We start from the raw sequence: 16,897 nt of genomic DNA, 5'->3' as shown, positions 1-16,897 counted from the left end.
GATGATGTTCTTAGAGAATTCTAAATAATCAAATAAAAAACTACTTGAAATAATAAACGGCTCTGGCAAAGTTGTAGGTTACAAAATAAATCCATATAAATCATCTGCATTTCTATTTATATTAATAACAAAGCTCAATGCAAGAGATAGAAAGAGAAATCCCATTTAAAGCTAAGATAGACTATAAAATATCTGGAAGTCTACCTGCCAAAACAAACCCAGGGACTATATGAATACAATTACAAAACACTTTTCACACAAATAAAGTCAGATCTAAGTACGCAGAAAAAAATATCAGTTGCCTATGGGTAGGCCAAGCTACTATAATAAAAATGACAATTCCACCTAAACTAATTTACTTATTTAGTGCCATACCAATCAAACTACCAGAAAATTATTTTCTAAATCCCAAAAAAATAATATCAAAATTCATCTGGAAGAAGAAAAGGTTCAGAAGATGAAGGGAATTAATGAAAAGAAATGCTAGGGAAGGTGGTCTAGTCCTACCGAATCTCAAATTGTATTATAAAGCAACAATCATCAAAACCACTTGGTATTGGCTAAGAAATAGAGGGGTAGACCAGTGGAATAGGTTAGGTATTCAAGACACAGTAGGCAATGAGTATAGAAATCAACTGTGTGATAAATACAAGGACCCTAGCTTCTGGGATAAGAATTCAATGTTTGACAAAAATTGCTGGAAAAACTGGGTAAGGGTGTGGGGGAAACCAGGCATAGACCAATGCCTGATGCCATACACAAGAATAAAGTCCAAATGGATATGTGATCTAGGTATAAAGACTGATTCTATAAACAAATTAGGGGAGCAAGGAATAGTGTATTTGTCAGATCTATAGAGAATGGAAACATTTTTGACTAAACAAAAGATAGCCAACATTATCAAGTGCAAAGTGGATAATTCTGATTGCATTAAACTGAAAAGTTTTGCACAAACAAACCCAATGCAACCAAGATTGGAAGGGAAGCAGAAAACTGAGAAAGAATTTTTACAACTAATGTCTGTGATAAAGGCTTCATTTCTAAAATATATACAGAACTGAGTCAAAAGTACAAGAATACAAATCATTCCCCAATTGATAAATGGTCAAAGGATATGAACAGGGAGGTTGCAGAGGAAGAAATTAAAGTCATATGAAAAAATGCCCTAAATTACTATTGATTGGAAAGACACAAATCAAAACAACTCTGAGGTACCACTTCATACCTATCAGATTGGCTAACATGACAAAACAGGGAGATGATAAATGTTGGGGAAGATGTAGGAAAGTTGGAACACTAATTCACTGTTGGTGGAACTGTTAACTAATCCAACCATTCTGGAGAAGAATTTGGAACTATGTCCAAAGGGATACAAAAATTTGCATACCCTTTGACCTAACAATACTGCATCTAGGACTGTATCGCAAAGAGCTCATAAAAATGGGAAACGGTCCCCCATGTACAAAAATATTTATATCAGCTCTCTTTGTGGTAGCCAAGAACTGGAAATCGAGAGGATGCCCGGCAATTGGGGAGTGGCTGAACAAGTTGTGGTATATGAATGTAATGAAATACTATTGTGCTATAAGAAATGATGAACAGGAAATCTTCAGAGAGGCCTGGAAGGACTTAAATGGACTGATGCTGAGTGAAAGGAGCAGAACCAAGAGAACATGGTACACTGTAACAATACAGTGTGCAAGGAATTTTTCTGTTAGACTTAGCCCTTCACAGCAGTGCAAGGACCTGAAACACTTTCAAAGGACTCTTAAAGTAAAATGCCAACCACATCCAGAGAAAGAATGATGGAATTGGAACACAGAATGAAATAGAATGTTTTCTCTTGTGTTGTGTTTTGTTTTGATTTGATTTTATCTCGTGTTTTCCCCCATTCATTTTTATTCCTCTGTGCAACATGACTAAGGTGAAAATGTTCTTAATGAGAATGTATGTATAGAAACCATATAAGATTGCATGCCCTGTCAGGGATGGGGGGAGGAAGGGGAAGAAAATATAAGACCTATGGAAATGATTGTAGAAAACTGAAAACAAATAAATGAATCAAAAAATAATAATTGTTTTAATTTTCTCTTCATTGGTGATGAATGCAGTCTTTTCATTTTTGATAGTGGTAATTAGATTTTCATCTTTGTTTAAGCAAATTAACCAAAAATTTTTAAAATATTTTTTTCAATAAACCAGCTCCTAATTTTATTCATTAATTCAATGATATTTTTACTTTTAATTTTATTAATCTCTCCTTTGATTTTCAGGTTTTGCAATTTAGATTTTAATTAGGGACTTTAAATTTGATTTTTTTTTAGTTTGTTTTAGTTGCATAGCCAATTCATCAATCTGTTCTTTCTCTATTTGATTGATGTAAATATTCAGAGATATAAAATTTCCCTTCAGTATTGGTTTGGCTACATTTCATAAATTTGATATGTTTTCACATTGTTATCCTTTCCTTTCATAAAATTATTGATTGTTCCTAAGATTTCTTTGACCCACTCATTCTTTAGGATTAGATAATTTAGTTTCCAATTAATTTTTAATCTATACTTCCATGGCCCTTTACTGAATGAAATTTTTATTGCACTACACTCTTAAGAGGAAGCATTTAATATTTCGGTTTTTCCGTATATGATTGCATAGTTTTTTTTGCTCTAATACATGGTGAGTTTTTGTTTAGGTGTCATGTATTACTGAGAAGACTTATTTCCATTCAATTTTCTCCAGAAGTTTTTCATATCTGAGTTTTCTAAAACTCTGTTCACCACCTTAACTTTTTTGTTGTTTATTTTTGATTAGAACTATCTACTTCTGACAGAGAAAAGTTGAGGTCCTCCACTAGCATAATTTTACTATTTCCTCTGATAATTCATTTAACGTCTCCTTTAAAAATCTGAATCCTATACTAAATAGTGTATGTATGCGTAATATTGGTATTACTTCATTGCTGATGGTACATTTTAGCAAGATGTAGTTTTCTTCCTTATATCTTTTAATTAGATCTATTTTTTATGCTTTTGTTTGTCTAAAATCGTGATTACTATCTGAAACATTCTGTTATAATCCGTTAGCTTTACTCTATGGGTATCTATTTGCTGCAAATATATGTTCGTCCTTCATTGCCCAAAGAAGACCATGCCATCAGAGAAATAATGACATGACTTGCACTTGACTTTGTTTTGAGTGAGGGAGGGCTGTGCAGATCACCAGCCTCACTTTTCCTCCAGAGTCATTTGAATCTAGTGACCAGATATTCCTCAGGATGACTGAGATGACCCAGGATGAGGTAATTGGGGTTAAACGACTTGCCCAAGGTCACAAAGCTATTGAGTGTCAAGTGTCTGAGGTGAGATTTGAACTCAGGTTCTCCTGACTCCGGCACTGGTGCTCTATCCACTGCACCACCTAGTGGCCCCAATATACTTCAGATATATTTTTTATAAATAACATGTTGTAAGATTCTGGTTTTTAATCCACTATTCTCTCCTCTTGCATTTTATGGATAAGTTTACCCTGTTCACATTCACAGTTATGATTGCTAGCTGTTTATTTCTCTCCATCCTATTTTTCTCTTGCTTATCCTTCTGTCCCTCTGTCTCTGTCTCTGTCTCTCTCTGTGTCTATGTTTGTCTCTCTATGTCACTCTCTGTCTGTCTCTGTCTCTGTCTCTGTATCTCTCTCTCTCTCTCTCTCTCTCTCTCTCTCTCTCTCTCTCTCTCTCTCTCTCTCTCTCTCTCTCTCTCTTTCTCTCCCCTTTCACCCTGTTTTACTTTTTGTCATCTCCACCTCCAATTTATCCTTACTTCTATCAGCCTCCTACTTCTCTTATCTCCCCTCCTGTCCTTGTTCCCTATAGTGTAAGATATATTTCTATACCCAACTGAATGTATGTGTATATGTTATTCCCTCTTTGATCCAGTTCCAGTGAGATAAATTTCAAGTGATGCCCATTTTTCCAACTTTGTCTCCACTGTAATACATCTTTTGCTTCTCCTCATGTGAGATAATTTACATCATTCTGCCTCTCACTTCCCTTTTCTCCCAGTGCAATCCTCCTTCTTGTCCTTTATTTTTGTTTTTTTTAATTTTTTTGGATACCATTCCATCACAGTCAACTCATACCGATGCCCTTGTGATAAATTTCTTAAGAATCACAAGTATCTTATTTTCATGTAGGGATATACACATTTCAGCTTCATTGAATGTCTTATGTTTTCTCAAAACATTTTATGTTTCTCTTGACTGTTGTATTTCAAAATCAAATTTTCTGTTCAGTTCCAGTCTTTTCATCAAGAATGCTTGAAAGTAGGTGTGGAGACAGGATGGCAGAATGAGAGCAACTACCCACCTAAGGTTTTAGACAAGTGCCTTCAGATACCTCTAAAAAGAGAATCTGACCAAATTTTGGAGGTGCAAAATCCAGTAGGAGATAGACTGTGGAAGATTCACAGACCACGACAGACTGGAAGGTCAATGGGAAGGATTTGTTCCATGGGTATGGAAGAGCACACAGCATACAGCACACAGTGCAGCACATCCCCACTGCAGCTGAGCCAAGCTGGAAAGTCCTGGGGCAGCCTGAGACAATGGCAGCACTGTGGAATAGCAGCACAGGATGGGAATCCAGCAGAGCTGAGTGAGTGAGAGCCACAGACAGAGCCCAGGTATCAGCAGCAGTTGCTCCTGAGACTATCAGCCCCACATCACATATCTGTAAGTCAGCTATTTGAACTTCCAGGAGCCAAAATGGCAGAGTGATCAGTAAATGCTCTCTCCCTCTCCTCTTGTTGACTTTGAAAGAACCATAAAATATTTCCCCAGAAAAATCCTGAAACAGTGAGATCAGCAAAAGGGGCAAACAGTCTCATAAAACATGAGATTAGGAAAATCTCTAAGGAGTATTCCTCTGACTGTGGTGGAGGACCAGGGTTATCCCAGACAGCCCCACCTCAGCAAACTAGGTAGATATCAGGAGCCCTGGCAGGAGGTGTAGGGGGAACCCACAACCACCAAAACCAGGAGCCCAGGTATGCATCAGCATTCCACAGGAAACAGGAAGACAATAGGACAGCTGGGATCACTTAGCACTGAGCTTGCCTTTGCTCTAGTTTAGCTGAGGAGATCTCTTATGACCAGATCATCCTTCCCCCACATTTAACAAGCTAACTCCAAGGCTAATCCTGGGAAACACAAACAGAATCTACCCAACCTTTGCTTTCTCAGACCAGCCAGCTCAGCACCAGGATTTTTAGCTAATAACTGAAAGAACCGGAGACCACAACACACAAAGCTTCACCATCATGAGTAAGAAGAAGCAAAGCAAGAAGGAAAATACCATAGAATCTTTCTATGGGGCAAAAACCAAAACATGAACACCAAAGATGTCAGTACTGAGACTGTACTCCCATCTGAAACTTCAGAAGGGAGTATGGACTGCTTTCATGCACAAAGAACACTCCTGAAAGAGGTGAAGAAGGAAATAGAAAAAAACACTGGCCAATGATTTTAAAAGTATGAAAAAAGAATTCACTGAAGAGAACAGCTCCTTAAAAAGGAAATTGAACAAATGGAAAAGGAAGCACAAAAACTAACTGGAGAAAATAATTACTTAAAAAAAGTATTTGGACAGCTGGAAAAGGAGATCCAAAAGTTAACTGAAGAAAACAATTTGACAAAAATTATAATTGGGTAAATAGAAGCTAATGACTTTATGAGACACCAAGAATCAGTCAAGCAAAATCTAAAGAATGAAAAGATAGAAGAAAATGTGAAATATCTAATTGGAAAAACAACTTACCTGGAAAATAGATCCAGGAGAGAAAATTTAAGAATTATTGGCCTAACAGAAAACCATGATAAAAAAAAGAGACTGGATAATATTTCCCAAGAAATCATCAAAGAAAACTGTCCAGAAGTGCTAGATTTAGAGAGCAAAATCATCATCAAAAGAATTCACCTTTGACCTCCCAAAAGGGATTCCAAACTAAAAACAGCAAGAAATATTGCTGCCAAATTCCAGAACTATCAAGTGAAGGAGGAAATACAACTGACAGTCAGAAAGAAACCATTCCAATATCGAGGAGCTACAGTCAGTATTACACAGGACCTTGCAGCTTCTACATTAAAAGATCTAAGGAATTGGAATATGATATTCCATAAGGCAAAGGAGCTGGGACTACAACCAAGGATCAACTATCCAGCAAAGTTCAGCATAATGTTTCAGACAACGAGATGGAAATTCAATGAAATAAGGGATTTCCAGACCTTTCTGATAAAAAGGCCAGAACTCAATGGAAAATTTGATCTTCAAACACAGGTCTCAAGAGAGGCATAAAATGGTAAACAAGGGAAAAGAAAAACTTGCTACTCAATTTGGACGAACTCTTTACTTCCCTATAAGGGAGTATGATACTTATTAATCCTGACAATTGTACATCTATTATAAAATATAAAAGGGATATACATATAGGGAACGGGTATAAAGTAAATGATGTGATGATAAAATGTAATTTAAGCATGTGAAGGGATTGTAACTGGAGAGGTGAAAAGGAGGAAGCAGAAAATAGTAAATTACATTACGGGAAGAAGTACAAAATTGTATTACAGTAGAGGAAAAGAGGGGAGGGAGATGAGAATTGTTTGAGAGGAATTCTCATCTGATTTTGTTCAAGGAAGGAACAACAAATTCAATGAAGTATAGAAATCTAACTAGCTCTATCGGCTTTAGGAATGGAAGGAGGAAAGAAAGGGGAGGGGAGGGTAAAAGGTAGGGAAGAAGTAGCAATATACAACAAATCATAAAAACAATCAACAATTTCATTCAAGAGAATGACAGTAATGAGACAACCTGCCAAATCTTATGGGATACTGCAAAAGCAGTTCTTAAAAGAAGCTTTATGTCTTTGAATGCCTACATGAATAAAATAGAGAAAGAGCACACAGCTGAAAAAGCTCAAGAAAGAAACAATTGAAAATCTCCAAGTAAATACTAAATTAGAAATACTGAAAACCAAATGAGAGATTTAAAAAATTGAAATTAAAAAAAACTATTGAACTAATAAATAAACCTAAGAGTTGGTTTTATGAAAAAACCAATAAAATTGATAAACCTCTGGTCAATTTGATTAAAAAAAAGAAAGAAGGAGAGCAAATTACCAGTATCAAAAAGGAAAGGGGTGAACTCATCTCTAATGAGGAGGAAATTAAAGCAAAAATTAGAAATTATTTTGCCCAACTTTATGTGCAAAAATTCGACAATCTAAATGAGATGGATGATTATTTTTAAAAAAATACAAATTGCCCAGATTAACAGAAGAGGAAGTTTAATACTTAAAAAACCCCATCTCAGGAAAAGAAATTGAACATCGCATCAATGAACTCCCTAGGTAAAAATCTCCAAGGCTGGATAGATTTACAAGTAAATTCTATCAAACATTTAAAGAACAGTTAATCCCAATACTATATAGATTATTTGGGAAAATTGCAGAAGAAAGAATTCTCCCAAATTCTTTTTATGATACAAATATGGTTTTGATACCTAAACCAGGAAGAGACAAAACAAAGAAAGAAAATTATAGACCAATTTCTCTAATGAATATAGATGCAAAAATTTTAAATAAGATTTTAGCAAAAAGAATACAGCAAATTATCATGAAAGTAATACTTTATGATCAGGTAGGATTCATACCAGGAATGTAGAACTGGTTCAATATTAGGAAAACTATTAGCATTGTTGATCATATCAACAACAAACCACATGATAATCTCAGTAGATGCAGAAAAAGATTTTGACAAAATACAACACCCATTCCTATTAAAAACATTGGAGAGCATAGGAATAAAGGGAACGTTCCATAAAATAATAAGCAATATCTACCTAAAACCTTCAGCAAGCATTATATGCAATGGAAATAAGCTAGATGCATTTTCAATAAGATCAGGAATGAAACAAGCATGTCCATTATCACCACCATTATTCAATATGATACTAGAAATGTTAGCTATAGCAATTAGAAAAGATAAGAAATTGAAGGAATTAGTAAAAATAAACTAAGTTATCATTCTTTGCAGATGATATGACGATATACTTTGAGAATCCCAGAGATTCAAGTAAAAAGCTACTTGAAATAATAAACAACTTTGTCAAATTTGCAGGTTATGATATAAACCCACAAAAATCTTCTGCATTTCTATATATTCCTTTAAAAAAAAGGCTAACAGCAAGAGATAGAAAGTGAAATTCCATTTAAACCTAGAGTAGACACTATAAAATATTTGAGAGTCTACTGGCAAAAACAAATCCAGAGACTATATGAACACAATTACAAGACATTTTTCACACAAATAAAGTCAGATCTAAGTAAGTGGAAAACCAGCAGTTGCTCATGGGTAGGCCAAGCTAATATAATAAAAATGACTATTCTACCTAAATTAATTTACTTGTTGAGTGCCATACCAATCAAACTATCAGACAATTATTTTCTAGAGATGGAAAAAATAATATCAAAATTCATCTGGAAGAACAAATTTCCAGAATATCAAGAGAACTAAAGAAAAGAAATGCTAGGGAAAGTGGCCCAGCTCTATCAGATCTCAACTTGTATTATAGAGCAACAGTTATCACAACCACTTGGTACTAGCTAAGAAACATAAGGGTAGACAAGTTGAATATGCAAACTACTCAAGACACAGTAGGCAATGAATGTAGCAATCTTCTGTTTGGTAAACCCAAGGACCCCAACTTCTGGGATAAGAACTTATTGTTCGACAAAAATTGCTGGAAAAACTGGATAACTGTGTGGTGGAAACTAGGCATAGACCAATGCCTGACACTCTACATATGAAAAAAGTCCAAATAGGTACATGATCTATAAAGACAGAGGCTATAGACAAATTAGTGGAGCAAGTAATAGTGTATTTATCAGATTTATGAAGAAGGGAAGAATTTTTGACTAAACAAGAGACAGAAAGCATTATAAAGTGCAAAATGGATAATTCTGATTACATTAAACTGAAAAGTTTTTGCACAACCAAACCCAATCCAATCAAGATAAGGAGGGAAGCAGAAAACTGGGAAAGAATTTTTGCAACCTGTGTCGCCTCATTTGTAAATATATACAGAACTGAAGCAAATGTACAAGAATACAAATCATTCCCCAATTGATAAATGGTCACAGAATATGAACAGGCAATTTTCAGAGGAAGAAATTAAAGTTATCTATATTCATATGAAAAAATGCTCTAAATCACTATTGATTAGAAAAATGCAAATCAAAACAACTCTGAGATACCATATCACACCTATCAGATTGGCTAACATGACAAAATAGGAAGATGATAAATGTTGGAGAAGACGTGGGAGAGTTGGAATACTTATTCATTGTTGGTGGAGCTGTGAGCTGATCCAATCATTCTGGAGAGCAATCTGGAACTATGACCAAAAGGCTACAAAAATATGCATTCCCTTTGACCCAGCAATACTACTTCTAGGACTGCATCACCAAGATATCATAAAAATGGGAAAGAGTCCCACATGTACAAAAATATTTATAGCAGCACTCTTTGCGGTGGCCAAAAACTGGAAGGCAAGGGGATGCCCATCAATTGGGGAATGGCTGAATAAATTATGGCATATGAGTGTAATGGAATACTATTGTGCTATAAGAAATGGCAAACAGGAAGACTTCAGAGAGGCCTGGAAAGATTTATATTATCTGATGCAGAGGGAAAGAAGAAGAACCAGGAGAGCTTTGTACACAGCAACAACCAGATGTGGGAGGATTCTTTCTGGTAGATGTGGAACTTCATTGCAATGCAAGGACTTAAAAAATTCTCAATGGTTTTTTAAGGCAAAATGCCTTCCACATCCAGAGAAAGAACTATGAAATTCAATCAAAGAATATAGCAGATCATTTTCTTCGGTATTCTGTTTTGTTTTGTCATATGATTTCTCCCATTCATTTTATTCTTCTATACAATATGACTATGGTGAAAATGTATTTAATAGGAATGTATTGTGGAATCTATATAAAATTTTATGCCATCTTGAGGAGAGAGGAGCAACATGGGGGGGGAAGGAGGGAGAGGGAGGGAAAGAATATAAGTTATATGGTAGTGTTGTACAACACTAAAAAATAAAATTTAAAAAAGAAATATTGAAAGTCCTCTCAGAGGCTTAATGACTAGAAGAGTTTGTTTGGTTAGAGGAGGACCCTTGGAAGCTGCTTAAGGAGCCCCTCAGCTTTGAAAAACTGAGATCTTCCCCCTCTGTGAAGATGAATGTATGGTCAGACATTTGGGAAGCGTATCTGTTGACTTTTGATTTCTCTGTATTTTCTCTGAAGTTCAGGGTGCTGACTTTTTCCCCTGAACTAACTGAATAATATATGTGCATGATTAAAGTGATTGTTAACCCCTCAAAAAAAGTCCTCTATTTCGAGAATATCCATTTTTCCCCCGAAAGATTATATTGTTTCCCCAGTAGGTGATTCTTGGTTGTAGTCTTAGATCCCTTGCCTTCCAAAAAAGTCATATTCCAAGCTCTCTGATCCTTTAATGTAGAAGCTGCTAAATCCTTGTAAACCTGAGTGTGGCTCCACAATATTTGAAGTGTTTCCTTCTGATTGCTTGCGGTATTTTCTCCTTGACTTGAGAGTTCTGCAATTTGGCAAAAATATTCTTGGAAGTTTTCATTGGGGTCTTTCAGAAGCTCATCAGTGGATTCTTTATATATATATAAAATTTATATATACATAAATATAATTTACTTTCAGTTCTTAACATTCACTTTCACAAGAATTTCAGTTCAAAATTTTCTTCCCAACTCTCCCCATCGCCCATCCCGGTATGTGCCCCATCCACCTCTTCCTCCAGTCTGTTCACCCTGCTATTACCCACCCTTCTTCCATCCCCCTTTCCCTCTATTTTCCTGTAGGGAAAAATAGATTTCCATACTCCATTGCTTGTATAACTTAATTTCCAATTGCATGGTAAAACAATTTTTAACATTCATCCTCTAAGCTTTGAGTTCCATATTCTCTCCCTCCCTCCCCACCCACCCTTATTGAGAAAACAAGCAAATCAATATAGGTCATACATGTTTAGCAATGCAAAGCACTTGTACAATAGCTATGTTCTAAAAGACTATCCACATTTCCCTCTGTCCTATCCTGCCCTTCATTTATTCCATTCACTCCCTTGACCTGTACTCTCACAATAGTTTTTTCTTCTGATTATTCCTTTCTCCAATTTGCTGTCCCTTCTATTATCTTCCCTCTCCTATCCTCTTCCCCCTTGCCTTCCTAAATTGTAAAATAGATTTCCATGTCCAATTGAGTGTATGTTATTCCCATCTTAAGCCAAATTCTGTGAGAGTAAGGCTCAATTATTTCCTTTCATCTCCCCCCTCTTTCCCTCCATTGTAAAAGTTCTTTCTCATTTCTTTTACGTGAGATGATTTGCTATATTCTACTCTCCCTTTCTCTTACTCCAAGTACATTTCATTCAACCATAAATTTTATTTTTTCAGGTGTTCTCCCTTCATATTCAGCTCACCTTGTGACCTTTATCTATCTATCTATCTATCTATCTATCTATCTATCTATCTATCTATCTATCTATCCATCTATCATCTATCTATATACATAAATATAAATATATACATACACCCATGTACATATGTATAGCTATGCATGTATAGTATACATATACATATATACCCATACCTACCTGCCAGAAGGCACTCCCCTCTCACCCAGGTGAAAGAGCTTTCTCACTGACCCTTGAAGCTCTCTTTGGCATTTGTGGGTTGAGAAATCTGGGAACTGCAGCTGTTACCCATGATTCCGAGCCTGAAGGCCTGTTCCAGTCCTGTCCCTGCCATATCATACCACCAAGGATGGGCTGTACTCCACTCTGAGCCTGGTGTGATAGTCCTTTCCTGTCAGCCTTCTAGGCTATCTTGGAGTGGAAATTTCTTTCACTTTGTCGTTTTGTGACTTCTGCTGCTCTAGAATTTGTTTAGATTCATTTTATTACAAGTATTTTATGGGCTATAGGGGTAGAACTAGAGCAAGTCCATCCATCTACTCCACCATCTTGGCTCCGCCTCCCCATCTGTCAACTCTTTCAATTTCTGTTTTATCCTGTGGTGCTATGATATCAGGGCAACTTTTCTTGAAGATTTCTTGAAATTGCATTTCTAAGCTCCTTTTCTTTTTATCATGGCTTTCAGGTAATTCAATAATTCTTGAATTACCTCTCCTAGGTCTATTTTCCAGGTCACTTGTTTTTTCCAATGAGACATTTCACATGCTCTTCTACTTTTTCCATTCTTTTGAATTATTTATTGTTTCTTGATGTCTCATTGAGTCATTACCTTCCACTTGCCCAATTTTAATTTTTAAAGAATTATCTTCAGTGAGTATTTGCACCTCCTCTTCCATTGGTTGATTCTATTTTTTACTTCAATAAATATTCCCTCCTTCTTTGTGCTTTCTTTACCAAGCTCCTGAGTGTATTTTTTTGATGCTTTTCTAATGTCACTCATTTATTTTCACAATCTTTCTTCTCTCTTGGATTTTTAAAATGTATTTTGAAATCTTCCAGGAATTGTTTTTTGACCTGAGACCAATTAACAAGTTTGAGGCTTTGAATGTTTCTGTTTTGACATTATTGTCTTCTTTCAAATTTACATTTTGAGCTTCCTTGTCAGTATCTTTCTACCATGATGGGGTTTTTTTGGTACATTTTTCCATCTTCTTTCATGATTTTTAATTTTATGTTGAAGTAGGACTCTGCTCTGGAAGTTGAGGGGGCAATATCTGAAGCTTGCACTCAATGCACAGCACCTCACCACTGCTCTGTACTGAGGCTCCAGGATCTTGGTGACTGACCTACTCTGGGGCTGGATTGCTGAGGTATAGTTTGCTATTGCCTATTGATTTGTTGAGATATATTTTGCTATTGCCTTTCCCAGGCTGCCCTGCACCAAACTATGCTCCTTTTTACCAGAATGAGACAGACCTTTTCCACCACCCTTCCAAATCATCTTCAGACAGAAATTTGTTGCGCCATGTCCTTTTGTTGGTTCTGTGACTCCAGAATTCATTTTGAGGTATTATTTTATAGTTGTTTGGAGATAAATTTGAGAGAATTCAGGTGAGTTCTTGCCTTAATCTGCCATTGTGGCTCTGTCCCACAAATCTTTCTGCTACTACTATTTTAACAACAAATAGTAGTAGTAGCAATACTAGTACTACTGCTGTTGCTATTACTACTACCACGACCACTACCACCACTACTATTACCGCTACAATCCTATGGTACAGCCTGGAAAAAATCAGAAAGAAGCAGAATTTGAAGCAAAGAAAATCAGAAATACTTGGCTTTCCTTTCTTCTCCCTACTGGGCTCTTTTCTACTTTTCATCTTCTGTTCTTGCCTCTAAACCCATATATAGAAGCAGTCAACTGGTCCTGAAGCCCTGAAGTTAGGTCTCATGCTACAGAGGGCATGAAATTGAAAATCTCTCCATTCCCATAAACCTGTTCTCTGCTTCTACAAAAGACCTGGTCAGAAGAGTGAAATCCTGCTGGGTGTACAGCTGTGGGAGGGTTGGGGGCCAGATGGCAGAGATTAGATGAAAAATAGACCTGATAGGAAACAAGGGGACAAAGCTCTTGTGATACCTACATTGTCAAAGTTAAGCTTACCCAAAGCAGCCAGGGCTTTGACAGTGGGGATTAAAAAGAAAAATCTGACCTATTTGGCCATCTAAGTGCCTTTATTCTGAGAAAGGGAATCACCCTAGCAAGGAAGTGAAATTGGGTTTCAACTTGAACTAAACAAGATTTCCAAAAAGCTCTCTCTGAGCTGTCCATTGAGGTGATGAAGAGGTTTTTCCTTTCCTCCTGAAGAGGAAAACTAGATTTATTTTCATTCTATCTGCATTGTTGGATTAATTTCATCCAGAAAATGATTTGAAAACTGTGAGCTATTGAGTGATATCCTTAGTACTGAATAGAATATGTTTGTTTGGGGATATTTTTTGGTTATAAAAGGAATTTTTTTTTTGTCTCTTCAGCTTTGTGAAGCCCTCATTGCTCATTTATCCAGAAGATTACAGCTAGTCCAGACCTTAGCTTCTGAGAGACAGGGTGAGCTTGGAGTGGCTGCTGAACTGGAACAGATCATTCTTCTGGACAAGTGTGATATTCCCTTTCTTGTCCCCCTTTCCTGAGGTGCATTCTCTTCTCATCCCTGCCTCTGAAAACATGTATCTTAATAGCAGTAGCTAGCATTTAAATATCACCTAAGACTTGTGAAGGCTTTTGTAAATATAACATTTTATCTTCAGAATAACCCTGGGAGGTAGTTGCTCACTACTGGTCTGCACTGGGGCTGTAGGACTTTACTGCTGACCTGCTCCAGGGGTTGGGGCTTACCTTATTTCATAAATGAGAAAACTGAGGCAGACAGAAGTTAAATGATTTGTCCAGGGTAAGTATGTGAGGCAAGCTTTGAACTCAGAACTTCTAGACCCCAGAGGAGAAGGAGGAAAGAAGATGATACTTATACAACACTTTAAGGTTTCCAAAATATTTTGTAATTATTGTCTCTTTTGGAAAGAAGGTGATATTATGTCCATTCTACAGATGAAGAAATTGAGGCAGGCAGAAATTATGTAAGGGTAGCTAGGTAGCACAGTGGATATACGAGTTGGATTCAGGAAGATTAACATTCAGAGGTTCCCAAACTTATTTAGCCTACTGCTTCCTTGAAAAAAATTACTCAGTGCTCCCCAGAATTTTACTTTCTTTAACATTTTGGTGGTGCGTTTGCTTTTTGAAATTTGCTTAATTTCAAAAATATCTTTAAATGATGCATTTTAAATTTAATAATTTATTATAAATGTGTTTTTTCTGCAATGAAATTTTGATGATGCAATATTTCATCATGTAACCTATATATATATGTAGTTATATAGTTATATATATATGTATGTATATATATATATAGTATTATACTGTAAACAAGTCATTACATGCACATATTCTTGCCAGTGCATGATGGACTTTTGGACAATTTGCAACATGCTCACCTCCCAACAACTGCTTATTAAGACCTATCAGCTGACTTAACCACTGATTAGTTATAACTTCCATTTTGTGCATTTATTTGGAAAATAATGTAATTACTATTACTTTAACTCTATACACAACAGATGAAACACGTACAAACAGTTTTTCAAAATTTCCTCTTCTTCTCTTCTTTCCTTAGGCTTCCACATCTCCATGCTTTTATTTGGTACCCCACCCCCTTATTGCTCCTAAGGTTACTTTCTGGATCCTTTCTGGATCATTCTAGCCCCTTCAGGGGGTTGTATTGCCCACTTTGAGAACCTAAGCTCATATTCATAAGTTCAAATTTGGCCTCAGACACTTAGTAGCTGTGTGACCCTTAGCAAGCAATGTAACCTTCTTTGCTTCAGTTTCCTTATTTGTAAAATGAACTGGAGAAGAAAAATGGCAAACCACTCCTTTATCTTTGCCAAGAAAATCCTAAAATGGGGTGATGAGGAGTCAGACATGACTGAAACAGCAACAAAAGCAAGAGACTGAGTGATTTGCTCTGGTTTACACAGCCAGTTAAGTGCCTGAGACCATACTTGAACTCAGACCTTCCTGAGTTCAGGTGCGATATTCTACCCTTTGTAGTCCAGGGTATTATGTTTGTCCTTCATTATCAAAAATGACCAGGACATCAGGGAGATGATGACATGACTTGCAGATGATTTTTCTTTGACTTGGCGAGGGACTATGCAAGATCACCAGCTTCACTTTCTCTTCCTGAGCCATCTGGGTCGAGTGGCCAGATATTCATCAGGAAGACCAGAGATGGCTCAGGATGCAATGGGACACCATGGCCCTTTTAGATTAAAGGTCTTTTCAGGTATCGACTTTGAGTGAGGTAAAGCCCATTCAGTGAATTCTTTAAGAAGTCAGTTCAAGGGATGGCCTCTTTAATTAGAAAGAAAGAAAAAAAAATCAAGATGGGCAGGGAAGACCCTCAAGGTTGCTCTTCCAAGGAGTTACCATTGACATTCACTCTAAGGCAGAGGGCCCAAAATACATCCATTAAATGGAGCTTGGGCAGTGACCTGTTGTGGTCCAATCTGTGATCTCCAGAGTGAAATTGCTTTAAAGTTTGGTTTTTGAGGAGAGACAGAGAGAGAGAAAGAGAGAGAGAGAGAGAGAGAGAGATGGAGGGAGGGAGGGAAGAAAGAAAGAAAAAAGGAAGAAGGAAGGAAGGAAGGAAGGAAGGAAGGAAGGAAGGAAGGAAGGAAGGAAGGAAGGAAGGAAGGAAGGAAGGAAGGAAAAGAAAGAAATCAAGCCAGCAATCTCCAAGTTAACTGGGCAGTTTCCAACCATCAAAATTTACCTACTTTTGGGGAGGAAAAGGAGAGGAAGAGGGTAAGGGAGAGAAGAGGACAAGCTGAGTTACCCAACTGGCTAGGTCCCCATTCAAGCAGCTAGGATAACTCACAAGTTTAAGACTGTAAGACTTACTTCAGGTACCATCAGAGCCATACGTAGTAATTTTTGCCAGATTGGTTGAGGAAGCCCGCAGAAGTTATGGCTCTCAAGGAAAGAAAGTCTGTCCCAGTCTACCTTGGGGTTACCACATTGCTGAAGGGGAAGGCAATCACTACTTCCATGAGACAAGATCAAGTAGAGGAGGGAGCATGCCTCACCCTCAGAATGGTGTTTTTGCTCCCTCTTGTAGTTGGCAGTATAACTGGAGCTTTTGTTGCTGCTGACCTTGCTGTTTCTGCTACTGTAATGCTGCTGCTACTGTTGTTCCTGGGTCTGCTGTGTTTGTGGTGG

Source organism: Notamacropus eugenii, chromosome 5 (genome assembly GCF_028372415.1).
Source record: "Notamacropus eugenii isolate mMacEug1 chromosome 5, mMacEug1.pri_v2, whole genome shotgun sequence".
Taxonomy (NCBI): Eukaryota; Metazoa; Chordata; class Mammalia; order Diprotodontia; family Macropodidae; genus Notamacropus; species Notamacropus eugenii.
The sequence above is the reverse complement of the archived record's forward strand: the minus strand, read 5'-3'. Positions refer to the sequence as shown.